Genomic DNA, 15212 nt, shown 5'->3' with positions numbered 1-15212 from the left:
AGATTGGCGGCAGATTTCCCCACAAAATGCAACCAGATTGTCGCCAAATTTCCCCACAAAATGCAATCAGATTGTCGCCAGATTTCCCCACAAAATGCAATCAGATTGTCGCCAGATTTCCCCACAAAATACAGTATATGTAGTTAGGTCTATAGTGGGCTAACATTAATTACCTGGAGGGAGGGTGGTTGGGCAGGCTGGTACACTATTTGCGGTGCAGGCGGCACTGCACTGGGTAGGCAGTTAGATAGCTGGGTGGGAGGGTAGGCAGATAGGTAGACCGGTGGGCAGTTAGGTAGCCGGGTGGGGAGTTAGGTAGCCGGGTGGCAGGGTGGGCAGTTAGGTAGCTTGGTGGGCAGGTAGGTAGCCAGGTGGGAGGGTGGGCAGTTAGGTAGCCAGGTGGGAGGGTGGGCAGTTAGGTAGTGGGCAGCTAGGTTGCCGGGTGGGAGAGTGGGCAGTTAGGTAGCCGGGTGGGCAATTAGGTAAACAGGTGGGAGGGTGGGCAATTAGGTAGCCGGGTGGGAGAGTGGCCAGTTAGGTAGCCGGGTGGGAGGGTGGCCAGTTAGGTAGTGGGCAGTTAGGTAGCCGAGAGGGTGGGCAGTAATTAGCCGGGTGGGAGGGCGGGCAGTTAGGTAGTGGGCTGTTAGGTAGCCGGGTGGGAGAGTGGGCTGTTAGGTAGCCGGGTGGGAGAGTGGGCTGTTAGGTAGCCGGGTGGGAGAGTGGGCTGTTAGGTAGCCGGGTGGGAGGGTGGGCTGTTAGGTAGCCGGGTGGGAGGGTGGGCTGTTAGGTAGTGGGCAGTTAGGTAGTGGGCTGTTAGCTAGCCGGGTGGGAGGGTGGCCAGTTAGGTAGTGGGTAATTAGGTAGCCGGGTGGGAGGGTGTTCAGTTAGGTAGTGGGCAGTTAGGTAGCCGGGTGGGAGAGTGGGCAGTTAGGTAGCCGGGTGGGAGGGTGGGCAGTTAGGTAGCCGGGTGGGCAGTTAGGTAGTGGGCTGTTAGGTAGCCGGGTGGGAGGGTGGCCAGTTAGGTAGTAGGCAGTTAGGTAGCCGGGTGGGAGGGTGTTCAGTTAGGTAGTGGGCAGTTAGGTAGCCGGGTGGGTAGTTAGGTAGCCGGGTGGGCAGTTAGGTAGCGGGCAGTTAGGTAGCCGGGTGGGAGGGTGGCCAGTTAGGTAGTGGGTAGTTAGGTAGCCGGGTGGGAGGGTGTTCAGTTAGGTAGTGGGCAGTTAGGTAGCCGGGTGGGCAGTTAGGTAGCCGGGTGGGCAGTTAGGTAGTGGGCAGTTAGGTAGCCGGGTGGGAGGGTGGCCAGTTAGGTAGTGGGTAGTTAGGTAGCCGGGTGGGAGGGTGTTCAGTTAGGTAGTGGGCAGTTAGGTAGCCGGGTGGGAGAGTGGGCAGTTAGGTAGCCGGGTGGGAGGGTGGGCAGTTAGGTAGCCGGGTGGGAGGGTGGGCAGTTAGGTAGTGGGCTGTTAGGTAGCCGGGTGGGAGGGTGGCCAGTTAGGTAGTGGGCAGTTAGGTAGCCGGGTGGGCAGTTAGGTAGTGGGCTGTTAGGTAGCCGGGTGGGAGGGTGTTCAGTTAGGTAGTGGGCAGTTAGGTAGCCGGGTGGGCAGTTAGGTAGCCGGGTGGGCAGTGAGGTAGTGGGCAGTTAGGTAGCCGGGTGGGAGGGTGGCCAGTTAGGTAGTGGGCAGTTAGGTAGCCGGGTGGGAGGGTGTTCAGTTAGGTAGTGGGCAGTTAGGTAGCCGGGTGGGCAGTTAGGTAGCCGGGTGGGCAGTGAGGTAGTGGGCAGTTAGGTAGCCGGGTGGGAGAGTGGGCAGTTAGGTAGCCGGGTGGGAGGGTGGGCAGTTAGGTAGCCGGGTGGGCAGTTAGGTAGTGGGCTGTTAGGTAGCCGGGTGGGAGGGTGGCCAGTTAGGTAGTGGGCAGTTAGGTAGCCGGGTGGGCAGTTAGGTAGCCGGGTGGGCAGTTAGGTAGTGGGCAGTTAGGTAGCCGGGTGGGAGGGTGGCCAGTTAGGTAGTGGGCAGTTAGGTAGCCGGGTGGGAGGGTGTTCAGTTAGGTAGTGGGCAGTTAGGTAGCCGGGTGGGCAGTTAGGTAGCCGGGTGGGCAGTGAGGTAGTGGGCAGTTAGGTAGCCGGGTGGGCAGTTAGGTAGCCGGGTGGGCAGTGAGGTAGTGGGCAGTTAGGTAGCCGGGTGGGAGGGGAGGTAGCCGAGTAGTTAGTGGGGTAGGGGCCCGACCCTTATCCCCTCCGCCTCACCTGGGGTCCCCCCTCCTTCCATCAGCGGCGAGAGAGCGGCCGGCATATACAGGAAGCTCCGGTGTGGTGAAATTTTTTGCAACTTTATCAGATTTTGCAACCGGTTGCATTTATTTATACGTATAGCTATCAGAAAGTGCAACCTAACCATTGACTTTAACCTAACTGTATCAGAAAATGCAACCCAACCAAACCCTACTCTCACACAGAACCCTCCCCTCTTGCTCAACTAATAACCCCCCCTGGAGGGAACAATCCCCCCTCTTCCTCAGCTAATACCCCCCCCCCCCCCCAGGGAACAACCCCCCCCCCTCTTGCTCAACTAATAACCCCCCCTGGAGGGAACAATCCCTCTTCTAGCCCAATGGGATCTGTGGTTGGAAAAAATTACAGGCGTGTTAACAGAGAGAAGCCACGCCTACACAGTCATACACTGTCCTCTATGGCAAGTTGCAAAATATGATGGGTAGCAAAATTTTTCACTACACCGGCAGGGTAATCAGCCTCTAGAGGTTCAGCTGCCTCCGGGCTACGGTGTCCCCACTGTATTGCTGCTCGCAATAAACCAGGAAGTGGTGCGAGCAGCAATACAGTGGGGACACCGTAGCCCGGAGGCAGCTGAACCTCTAGTGGCTGATTACACCCGCTGGAGCTCTCTGTATATGCCGGCCGCTCTCTCGCCGCTGATTAAAGGAGGGGGGACCCCAGGTGAGGCGGAGGGGGGGCGCCAAGGTGAGGGAGGGGGGCCCCGCCCGACCGGACGGCCAGCGGGAAAAAAAAACAAAAAAGTCCTCTCAGGCAGCTGCGGGCCCCCTGTGACGTAGCGCTGCCGCGGGGCCCCGTAGCAGCGCTATGGCTGCTATCCCCAATGCTACGCCACTGGGGCGGGGTTAAGCCAACATATACATAAGGCCAAGTGAATGGGCCTACTGAAGAATCTTTATTTGTATTTGAACCTAATCGATGGGGCACTGATGTGGGCTGTGAAAATGTAGCAAGCCATGTTTACAAGCTGAAGGCAGGCACAGAAGTGTCTGTGCACTGAAACCACGGCAAGCCGACAGTGTGTATGGATTACAGCGCTGCATGTTGCCATGGGAACCGCTGTCCAATGGCGGAAGTGGAGGAAGTGACACGCCGTGACGGACGGGGGCGTGGCTAGCGGCACTCGCGTCTAGATGCGGTTCCCCGGCTTCCCTAGTAGTCATGGTAACCTCTTGGCGTAATGCACAGAGGGGAGGCGGAGCCGGGGAGGAGGCCAGGGGGAGTGGACCTGTTTAACAACGTCTCCCAGGCGATGCGTCCAACAGCGTAGGTGTCATGCGCTGTGTGGACTGCCTGTATGTGGTTACTGGCATAAAAAGGGGGGTGCCGAATGCATTCAGCTGGAACATGCTGGCCACTGTAGTTGAATCCTTACATAGTAAACATGGTAATGGCAGCACAATATAACCAATTACATAGTTCTAAGAAACATTACATAAATGAGATCAAATACAGACAAATGGTATCAGATAAAGTGAAATACACACATATGGAAAAATATACAGTGGCTTGCATAAGTATTCGGCCCCCTTGAAGTTTTTCACATTTTGTCACATTACTGCCACAAACATGAATCAATTTTATTGGAATTCCACGTGAAAGACCAATACAAAGTGGTGTTAGTGAGAAGTGGAATTAAAATCATACATGATTCCAAACATTTTTTACAAATAAATAACTTCAAAGTGGGGTGTGCGTAATTATTCAGCCCCCCCTTAGTCAATACTTTGTAGAACCACCTTTTGCTGCAATTACAGCTGCCAGTCTTTTGGGGTATGCCTCTACCAACTTTGCACATCTAGAGACTGAAATCCTTGCCCATTCTTCTTTGTAAAACAGCTCCAGGTCAGTCAGATTAAATGGACAGTGTTTGTGAACAGCAGTTTTCAGATCATGCCACAGATTCTCGATTGGATTTAGATCTGGACTTTGACTGGGCCATTCTAACACTTGGATATGTTTTGTTTTAATCCATTCCATTGTTGCCCTGGCTTTATGTTTAGGGTCGTTGTCCTGCTGGAAGGTGAACCTCCGCCCCAGTCTCAAGTCTTTTGCAGACTCCAAGAGGTTTTCTTCCAAGATTGCCCTGTATTTGGCTCCATCCATCTTCCCATCAAATCTGACCAGCTTCCCTGTCCCTGCTGAAGAGAAGCACCCCCAGACAGGCGCGGAGCTAGGGGGGGTCAGGGTAGGACAAGTGCCCCCGGGCGCTAGGTCCCCAAGGGCGCCCCCAGCTCAGCTGCAGTTTTTTTTTTAAACATTTATTTTATTGATACGCGCTAGCAGCGCTCACCGCCAGCGGGCCGGAATCCGGATCTCCCTCCCCACATCCCCAGTCAGCGAGTGACGTCGCATCAGCTGAGTAGCCAACATTAGCAATGTGTGCAGCAGCTGCAGCCTGCATGTGTAACCTTTCTGTCGCTCATTACAGTACCCGGCATTCTGCAGCTTCCTGCACAGTTTACGTGGTGCCCGTCTCCTTCCTGTCCCAGTCAGTTACATTGCGGCAGATCTCACAGATTACAGCCTGCGCGCAGAGCAGCAATGAGGGGGAGATTGTGGCCAATAGCAGCACCACCAGCTTCACTCTACCCAATACTCGTGCTGCTGTGACCATGTAATCATAGAGGAGGGAGGGGCAATGTTTAAAAGAACTGCCGCTCAGTTGATATGGAGCTGCCAGCTACTGCTAAGTGAAGTGCGCCCCTGTGACACTGCTACTGACCCTGTGCTTCCTGGCCAACCTCCATGCTGCTAACCGCCCTGATGTCAGAAGGAGACCCTCAGCTTTGCTGCCGATGAGGAGACCACCAGCGGAAACAGTAAATTCGGGCGCCTGAGGCTAGTGGACAAATCGGGCGCCGCCATTCACTCCTATAATAAATATCGTTTAATGGGCGCCCGATAGGAAAAAAGGGCGGCGGAGAAAAATAACGTTTTAAAAGCGGCGCCCGGAGACTTAATGTTTTATTACTGCTTCTCATGATTACACATTATTTAATGATTTATACATTTTTAAATATTATTTTTAAACGAAAAACAGTACAATATTTTTTTAAAACATTATTTTTAAACGAAAAACAGTACATTTTTCTTTTTTACCATTATTTTTAAACGAAAAAACCAACAGGGGGGTCTTAGGTTTAGGCACCAACAGGGGGGTCTTAGGTTTAGGCACCAACAGGGGGTCTTAGGTTTAGGCACCAAAAGGGGGGTCTTAGGTTTAGGCACCAACAGGGGGGTCTTAGGTTTAGGCACCAACAGGGGGTCTTAGGTTTAGGCACCAACAGGGGGGTCTTAGGTTTAGGCACCAACAGGGGGGTCTTAGGTTTAGGCACTAACAGGGGGGTCTTAGGTTTAGGCACCAACAGGGGGGTCTTAGGTTTAGGCACTAACAGGGGGGTCTAGGGGTTAGGGGTAGGTACAGGGAGGGTTACTTAGGCACCAACAGGGGGGGTCTTAGGTTTAGGCATCAACAGGGGGGTCTAGGGGTTAGGGGTAGGTACAGGGAGGGTTACTTAGTAATTTTTTTTTTTAAACGTTATTATACGTTTCACTATTTAAACGAAAGATTAACGTTTTTACAATTGCCGATTTAATGCACAATATTTAATGATTTATAACTTTAAAAACATTAATTTTAAACGAAATACAGTACAATACATTTTTAAACGTTATCCATGCTTATCGTTAAAAACCCGGCGCCCTTTTTTCCCAGCGCCCCTTTTTAACGTACGCACCACCAGCCATGCTGCTGATCTGTGATGTGCTGTCCCACCTCCGTGTTTCTGCAGGGCTGCTGCCTGTGACAGACGAGTGCCTGGCAATCAGGGTGGACAGAGGTGAGATCAGGCCCAGGGAGGAGGGAGAATGAATGGGAAGGGATCGCCTGTGTTAAATGATTAGCAGAGCGATTGCCCCCCTCCCCTCCCTCCTCTAAAGTAAAATACAGGCATGGCTAGTGTACAGGGAAGGTGAAAGGTCATGTGCTGGCTCCCTGCTGGCAGAAGTCAAATGACTTACACCTCTTCTAATTTTTCTAACAGTCAGCAAAAACAAGCTTGGAGGTATATATATTGAGAGAGAGTGTGTCGGTGCACCTCCAGTGTGCCTGTCCATGTACAGAGTGTTTGTGTGTGTGTGCATCTACTGCATGTGAGAGAGAGAGAGAGAGAGAGAGAGAGAGAGAGAGAGAGAGAGAGAGAGAGAGAGAGAGAGAGAGAGAGAGAGAGAGAGACTGTGTCTGTGTATCTACAGTGTGTGTGTGTGTGTGTGTGTGTGTGTGTGTGTGTGTGTGTGTGTGTGTGTGTGTGTGTGTGTGTGTGTGTGTGTGTGTGTGTGTGTGTGTGTGTGTGTGTGTGTGTGTGTGTGTGTGTGTGTGTGTGTGTGTGTGTGTGTGTGTGTGTGTGTGTGTGTGTGTGTGTGTGTGTGTGTGTGTGTGTGTGTGTGTGTGTGTGTGTGTGTGTGTGTGTGTGTGTGTGTGTGTGTGTGTGTGTGTGTGTGTGTGCATCTACAGAGTGTCTGTGTGTGTGCATCTACTGCATGTCTGTGCATCTACAGAGTATCTGTGTGTGTGTGTATCTACAGCATGTGTGTGTGTGTCTGTGCATCTACAGAGTGTCGGTAACCTGAGAGCTGAGCACAGCTAGGGCGAGAAGGGGCGTGACCGGGTGGGCCCAGAGCTGGACTGACCAGGAATGATAGGGTTTCAGGTGTGGATTAAGGGGGTGGAGTATGCTGGCCAGAGGCCAGGGGCACTATTAGAGCACTGGAGCTGGAAGATTACTTCCTTTTAGATTCACATGGGATACAGCAAACTTCTCTTCGCTGGAACAAAGGCTGGGGTAAGTGCAAACGGTTTTTCATTATATCCAGCCCCCCATCCCATCCATCCAGTGCTGCCCCAGGTTACCACAGTCCTCCCATCCTGAGCAGCCTCAGGCTGAGCCAGCCCTCCTGCCCCATCCATCCCGAGCAGCTTCAGGCCGTGCCAGCCCTCCTGCCCCATCCATCCCGGACAGCTTCAGGCTGAGCCAGGCATCCCATCCATCCCGAGAAACTTCAGGCCGAGCCAGCCCTCCTGCCCCATCCATCCCGGACAGCTTCAGGCTGAGCCAGGCATCCCATCCATCCCGAGAAACTTCAGGCCGAGCCAGCCCTCCTGCCCCATCCATCCCAGACAGCTTCAGGCTGAGCCAGCAATCCCATCCCATCCATCCCGAGCACCTTCAGGCCGAGCCAGCCCTCCTGCCCCATCCATCCCAGACAGCTTCAGGCTGAGACAGCCATCCCACCCCATCCATCCCGAGCAGCTTCAGGCCGTGCCAGCCCTCCTGCGCCATCCATCCCGGACAGCTTCAGGCTGAGCCAGGCATCCCATCCATCCCGAGAAACTTCAGGCCGAGCCAGCCCTCCTGCCCCATCCATCCCAGACAGCTTCAGGCTGAGCCAGCAATCCCATCCCATCCAGCCCGAGCACCTTCAGGCCGAGCCAGCCCTCCTGCCCCATCCATCACAGACAGCTTCAGGCTGAGCCAGCAATCCCATCCCATCCATCCCGAGCAGCCTCAGGCCGAGCCAGCCCTCCTGCCCCATCCATCCCGGACAGCCTCAGGCTGAGCCAGGCATCCCATCCCATCCATCCCGATCAGCTTCAGGCCGAGCCAGCCCTCCTGTCCCATCCATCCCAGACAGCTTCAGGCTGAGCCAGCAATCCCATCTCATCCATCCCGAGCAGCCTCAGGCCGAGCCAGCCCTCCTGCCCCATCCATCCCAGACAGCTTCAGGCTGAGCCAGCAATCCCATCTCATCCATCCCGAGCAGCTTCAGGCCGAGCCAGCCCTCCTGCCCCATCCATCCCAGACAGCTTCAGGCTGAGCCAGCAATCCCATCTCATCCATCCCAAACAGCCTCAGGCCGAGCCAGCCCTCCTGCCCCATTCATCCCAGACAGCTTCAGGCTGAGCCAGCAATCCCATCTCATCCATCCCGAGCAGCTGCAGGCCGAGCCAGCCCTCCTGCCCCATCCATCCCAGACAGCTTCAGGCTGAGCCAGCAATCCCATCTCATCCATCCCGAGCAGCTTCAGGCCGAGCCAGCCCTCCTGCCCCATTCATCCCAGACAGCTTCAGGCTGAGCCAGGCTCAGATTCACATGGGATGCAGCAAACTTCTCTCAGCGCTGGAGCATAGGCCTGGTGAGGGTTTCAATCAACCCCTACCCCCACCACTAGGCCCAAGTACCCCTCCATGCATCACCCCCCTTCTAGGAGGCCTCTTTTCCGGCTCTCTGCCCCCAGCAAAACGGCCGCCAGCCCGCGCCCGGCCTTCAGCAAAATGGCGGCGTCCAGAATATGGGCGCCGCCGCACTACAACCTGGCCCACGGCGAACGCCCTGTCGTTCCATCCCCCGCCCCCCCTGCAGCTCCATCCCTGGGAGGAGAACCAGCCATCCAAGCGCACGCGATGCCCGGCCACCCCTGCAGCAGCTCCGTATCCCCCACTGCCAGGCCTCCTTCCCCTCAGCCCGCCACTGCATCACGACCATCTGGTGGGCCCCAGCAAGATGGCGGCGGCCTCAGGGTGATGGCCGCCGGACCACCTCCAGCGGTCTGCGCCGAAACAATGACGCCGCAGAGCCAAACCCCAGCCCAAATCTTCTCCCCCGCCCGCACAAACAGTCCGCACCGCCCGCAGCTTTCTTAGACAGGCAAGCCCAGAAAGAACGGACAAGGGTCCACTCCCCTTATCCAGCCCTCTCAGGCGGCTCTGGACTCGGTGGTCGGGGGTGACCACGCATACGGGAGAGGTAAACTTCACATTATTTCTGTAAAGCATTTGCCTATTTATTTTTACTCTGTGAATCACCACGGAATATGGGGGCAATTTATAAAACAAAGCTACAGTTACCTACAGGAAGTGTCAGGTTCCAATCTAGCCCGCACTTTCCTGCTGAAGTAGCCAGTACAGCAGATCATGCAGCGCAGTCTGTCTGTCTTTATACTGCGATGGTAATTGCGATCTATACTTAAACCCAATTCAGTTTACTATCGTTCTGATGAAGGTCCAAGAAAATTCTATAATGTATGGCTACATCAGCGGTAGCACGGTAATTTTCCATGCATACAAAGGTTTAGGCCCCATTCACACAGAACGCTGTGCAAGAAATGCGATAAATTGTTCCTATAGCACTCTGATGTCAGTAGCTAGAATTTAATGCAAGCTTCTACTTATCAAATACAAGTTCACTTTAAAGTATCATAATGTCGGCCAGAGCTACCACTGCATTAATTTATTCTAGTCAAAGCGATGGCCAAAAATCTAGCCAGCTTTTGTTCTCTGAGGCACCAGCCATTGCTCCTGGACAATATAGTCTGCCTTGAGTTTGCTTGTGGGAGGTGTGTGTATGTTTATGGGGAGGGGGAGGGAGAAAGTATAAGGCCCCTCTCAAACTTGCACAGCTCTGGGTAACTAGGACTCTATGTACTGTTTCTAGATAACACTGGAGCAGTCCCATCCCTTACATCTGTATGATAGGTCTACTTATATAATGTGATTTTCCTTTAGACATAATGTTTTCCTTTTGCTCACTCCTTCACTCGTCTCATTTCAAGGGTCGGGCCAATAAATCCATTCATCTTTTGTTCTTTGAGCAGTCCTCACTCTCCCAGGCTACAGTACATTACCCCCAAACAAAGCCATCTGCAGTGAGTTTTGGTTGACTTTGATCACAAGGATATGCTAATTCTCTTTGTTGTCTTCCACACCAACAACATTGATCAGTGATCTGGTCTTACATTGTGATCCCAGCAATACAGGTACACACATAGAAGGGCTGTTAATTAAACTTGTCATTACTATTGCTTTACCATAGAGGTGGTATATAAGTAGGTATTTATTTACTACCTACTTGGTTATGGTATTTAGGGATCGCCAACAAACTTCACAGCGCTGAGGCATGTATGTGTAAGTGGATACATATGAGTGGATTTTTGTTACAGGTGCATGTGTAGCGGACGGAGATATATGTAGGTATGTAGGTATGTATATATATATATGTATGTAATTTATTTTGTCACCAATTTAGTCTATTTTCCCTCACCAATTTGTATATTTAGTTATTTAATGTTATTTATTTAAGTATTTATATAGCGCTGACATATTACGCAGCGCGGTACAGATTAAATATACTGTCTGGTCACTAACTGTCCATCAGAGGGGCTCGCAATCTAGTCCCTACCATTGTCATATGTCTATATCACGTAGCGCATGTATCGTGGTCTAGGGACAATTTAGGCGGGAAGCCAATTGGCTTGTCTGTGTGTTTTGTGATGTGGGAAGAAACCGGAGTGCCCGGGGGAGGCCCGCGCAGGCATGGGGAGAACGTATGGGCTCCTTGCGGATGTTGACCTGGCTGGGATTCGAACCGGGGACCCAGCGAGTGCGGGGCGCTAACCAGTACGCCACCGCGCATGGTCTGTATTATATACCCCAGGTTAGTTTCTGACTCTGTTCAGCGCCACGGAATAAGTTGGCGCTTTACAAATCAATAATAATAAGGTGTGTATGGATATACAGCATATATGTGTTGGTGTGTATGCATATATATACATAGACAAGCGTGTATGTATTGGTGGGTATGGGTATAAATGTATGGGTATGTAGATAAGTGTGTGTGTGTGGGTATATATATATATATATGTATGTATAGATAGATAGATAGAAAAATAGTATGCTACCCTTGACAATGCCACATCTCTGGACTTTGAGAAAAGTATTTCCCACCGAGCTGGCACAATCAATTAATGCAACGGATGTATAATGTTATAATGGAAGCCAAAGGCTGGTGGCCAGCCACCGAGCTGGCATAATCAATTTAGTGTATAATGGTATAATGGCCACCAAGCTGGCGATTTAATGTATAATGTTATAATGGCCACCAAGCTGGCATAATCAATTTAATGCGACGACGGAGGATGTTAATGGATGATATCAATTAAGGAGTGAGGAGTGGTGGTGTAATGGAAGCTGAAGGCTGGTGGCTGGTATGGAAGGGCATTTGTCAAGGGATCAGCAGAAACATATCTGACTCATGTACTTGATGGTATGTAGGGTACCTTATAGGTTCAGTACAAAGTTGACCGAATATACCTTTGCGCTACAGTCCTCGTAAGGTCGGGGGATCGCAGGCCTTCTTCTGCAGGCAGTGGATGACCCATAAGGTTACTGCATCATATGGTATATACAGTATAAATGATCATTGCATGGTAGAGATTACATAGGAGTGTCAACAAGTGCAAAAAGGATCAGTGACTTTCCCTCATGAAATATTTCTGAAATCAATGCAATGCAGCCACGATTGGCCATTTTATTTAGATTATCACGATTCAAACAAAAACTGGGCACCGGGCCTAAGGTAATGTTTTATGACTGGAAAATGCATTATATGCTACAAGATGGGGTACAAGGTGGTACCGGTAAGTATATAAGAAACTAAAATAAAATAAAGTGAATAAAGAAATTTGAATTGTTAAGCATAACCATACTTGCTGGTCACTTACCCCACAGATGGTGCTTTCAAGCGTTAAGCGCTACTGCAACGGCCACTAACGGCCAATTTCTAGCAAGCTGGCGGATGCACAACCCTTGAGATATTCCCCGTTAACAGGACACCAGGTAGAAAGGTAATGGCCTACGAGCCACTCATTCATAGCACAGGCTGCAATAAAGGGTAGGGGGTGGGTGTTGGCACCTTGGGCAGGTAAGAGATAATGTTGAGGTCACTGGGTGGGACACTGCAATAACAGTTAAGAGGGACAAAAAAAAAAAAAACAACAACAAAAAAAAAAAAACACTGCAAGCGCCTTTAAAGGGCAGTTTTCCAGCAGTCACCCATAACTTGCTCAGAGAGTTTGTTTGAGACTGAAAGGAGCCTACCCTTCCCAGCCCCCCCCCCCCCCCCCGCCCCCCCCCCTCAAATTTCCCATACAGAAATGATCCATTCCAGAGGGAACGTAAATAGGGCTGGTGTACTAATGACACAGATAGGGGATAAAGCCAGCGGGACTATGCCGTTGGAGTTACTGATGTACGACATAAACGCACCATTCAGGCAAGTTGGAAGCTAATTACCTCAACAGATCATAATTTGGTCAGAAATAGTCCCCAGGCTAGCATGGCACCAAAATTAACCATATCCTAGTTCAAGCGCAAGTCTGGGGGTATAGCATACGCTATTAGAGAAATCTGGAGGGCGCTCTGCATTGGGCGGGCATTCGTTCTTGAGGGGGCAAGTACGAATGCTGTGGCGGGTCCTTGACAATGCCGTCTCTTAGGACAGCGAGAAAAAGAAGTACCCACCGAGCTGGCATAATGAATTAATGCATAATGTGATGAATAGATAATAAAAACTTACGGTATAATGGATAATATCAAGAATGGATTAAGTGGTATAATGGTATAATGTTATAATGAAAGCCGAAGGCTGGTGGCCAGTACGGAAAGGCATTGTCAAGGGACCGGGCAGAGCGCATGAGCGCCCACGTCATCTTTTATTGTGTTTTATTTTAATTTGTTTTGATTTTCAAATTTGCTTGTTTTTAATGTTCAATACTGTAATAAAGCTGTGGCCTTTTAAACTCCAATTGAGTGTCATAGCTTCTTTTACAGTAGATGGTAAGGTCGGCTCAATTGGGCCCTACCCAGGTCAAGTAACCTGAGAGCTGAGCACAGCTAGGGCGAGAAGAGGCGTGACCGGGTGGGCCCAGAGCTGGACTGACCAGGAATGATAGGGTTTCAGGTGTGGATTAAGGGGGTGGAGTATGCTGGCCAGAGGCCAGGGGCACTATTAGAGCACTGGAGCTGGAAGATTACTTCCTTTTAGATTCACATGGGATACAGCAAACTTCTCCCACCCACCCTCCCCTTTTCTGCGGCTAGAGGATCGCAAACGACAGCTTGGGTGTAGGGAACACAACTTAAAGCAATTTTTCTTGTTTTCTTTTCTTGTACTCTAGATTCGTCACAGCTGAAGGCGGGTCCTTGACAATGCCGTCTCTTAGGACAGCGAGAAAAAGAAGTACCCACCGAGCTGGCATAATGAATTAATGCATAATGTGATGAATAGATAATAAAAACTTACGGTATAATGGATAATATCAAGAATGGATTAAGTGGTATAATGGTATAATGTTATAATGAAAGCCGAAGGCTGGTGGCCAGTACGGAAAGGCATTGTCAAGGGACCGGGCAGAGCGCATGAGCGCCCACGTCATCTTTTATTGTGTTTTATTTTAATTTGTTTTGATTTTCAAATTTGCTTGTTTTTAATGTTCAATACTGTAATAAAGCTGTGGCCTTTTAAACTCCAATTGAGTGTCATAGCTTATTTTACAGTAGATGGTAAGGTCGGCTCAATTGGGCCCTACCCAGGTCATGTGCGTGTCTGTGCATCTACAGAGTGTCTGTGTGTGTCTGTGCATCTACAGAGTGTCTGTGTGTGTCTGTGCATCTAAAGAGTGTCTGTGCATCTACAGAGTGTCTGTGTGTGTCTGTGCAGCTTCAGCTTGCCTGTGTGTGTCTGTGCAGCTTCAGCTTGCCTGTGTGTGTCTGTGCAGCTTCAGCTTGCCTGTGTGTGTCTGTGCAGCTTCAGCTTGCCTGTGTGTGTCTGTGCAGCTTCAGCTTGCCTGTGTGTGTCTGTGCAGCTTCAGCTTGCCTGTGTGTGTCTGTGCAGCTTCAGCTTGCCTGTGTGTGTCTGTGCAGCTTCAGCTTGCCTGTGTGTGTCTGTGCAGCTTCAGCTTGCCTGTGTGTGTCTGTGCATCTTCAGCTTGCCTGTGTGTGTCTGTGCATCTTCAGCTTGCCTGTGTGTGTCTGTGCATCTTCAGCTTGCCTGTGTGTGTCTGTGAATCTTCAGCTTGCCTGTGTGTGTCTGTGAATCTTCAGCTTGCCTGTGTGTGTCTGTGAATCTACAGCGTGTATGTGTATGTGTGTGTATATAAAGTGTCTCATGTGAGTATCCATTGTAGGTGCCGCCGTTTACTTGACGTATATGCATTTGACGGGCAAATCTTTGCTAACGTAACCCTGTGCAGAGAATGAACAGCAATTTTACTGTTGCACTGACAAGGTAGTGCATGTTGCAATATTAGCAGGTTGCCTAGGTAATGCAACTTCTGTTAGGATAATGCGCATTACAATGCTTTCCACCTTGTCAGTATAATGGTAAAATTGCCATACGCTCTCAGTGCATGGTAACTTTACTAAAGTTTTATGCACATACTTCATTGGGGCTGTTGTACGGGGTGGTGCACAAAAAGCAGCCTGTCTGCATGCCAGGAGCATGCGTACACAGACAGATGGCCCATCACACTACATTTCCTGGTAATGGTTGGCTTCACTGGAGGATTTCATGTACATTTGGCAGGGCCCACTGTATCTCACTTTTTACTGCAGTGCACTCCAAGTGCTGCATGTAAATTTAAAGGACCTCTATCGCGAAAAAAGTAGGCAGTTAAAAAATGTGACAGATGACAGGTTTTGGGCCAGTCCATATTTTTAAGGGGGATTCTCGGGGTTTTCTTTGTTTTCAACAGCATTTCCTGAACAGCAGTTTAACTGCCAAAATAGCAAGATACCAGCCGGCCTCCCTAATCACTTGCACACTATTATGTCAGTTAGATTTTGCAACTGTTGTTCAGGAAATGCTGTTGAAAACAAAGAAAGCCCTGAGAATCCCCCTTAAAAAGATGGACTGGCCCAAAACCTGTCATCTGTCACATTTTTTAACTGCCTACTTTTTTCGCGATAGTGGTCCTTTAAGGCATGGTTGGGGGGTGTGCTTTGATGTCCCGTTTCCTTATCCTAAGAGCACAATCTAATTTCTGCCAGTCTCATAGTGTAATGTCCCACCATATTATGTATTTATATAGCAGTGAC

At 50.5% G+C, this 15212-nt stretch overlaps 1 protein-coding gene and 1 long non-coding RNA gene across 5 annotated transcripts in view; one reads left to right on the top strand and one right to left on the bottom strand.

The window, feature by feature from the left end:
• LOC137527529 (gamma-aminobutyric acid receptor subunit beta-4) overlaps nt 1-15212 on the bottom strand; it is a 608888-nt gene that overhangs the window by 163133 nt on the left and 430543 nt on the right. The window lies entirely within an intron of this gene.
• LOC137527530 (uncharacterized) lies at nt 6902-13648 on the top strand. Its single transcript, XR_011023173.1, has 2 exons — nt 6902-7125; nt 13295-13648. It is a non-coding gene; the product is annotated as an uncharacterized lncRNA (long non-coding RNA).

This window comes from Hyperolius riggenbachi, chromosome 8, assembly GCF_040937935.1.
Source record: "Hyperolius riggenbachi isolate aHypRig1 chromosome 8, aHypRig1.pri, whole genome shotgun sequence".
NCBI classification, from domain to species: domain Eukaryota; kingdom Metazoa; phylum Chordata; class Amphibia; order Anura; family Hyperoliidae; genus Hyperolius; species Hyperolius riggenbachi.
The sequence above is the reverse complement of the archived record's forward strand: the minus strand, read 5'-3'. Positions and strand labels throughout refer to the sequence as shown.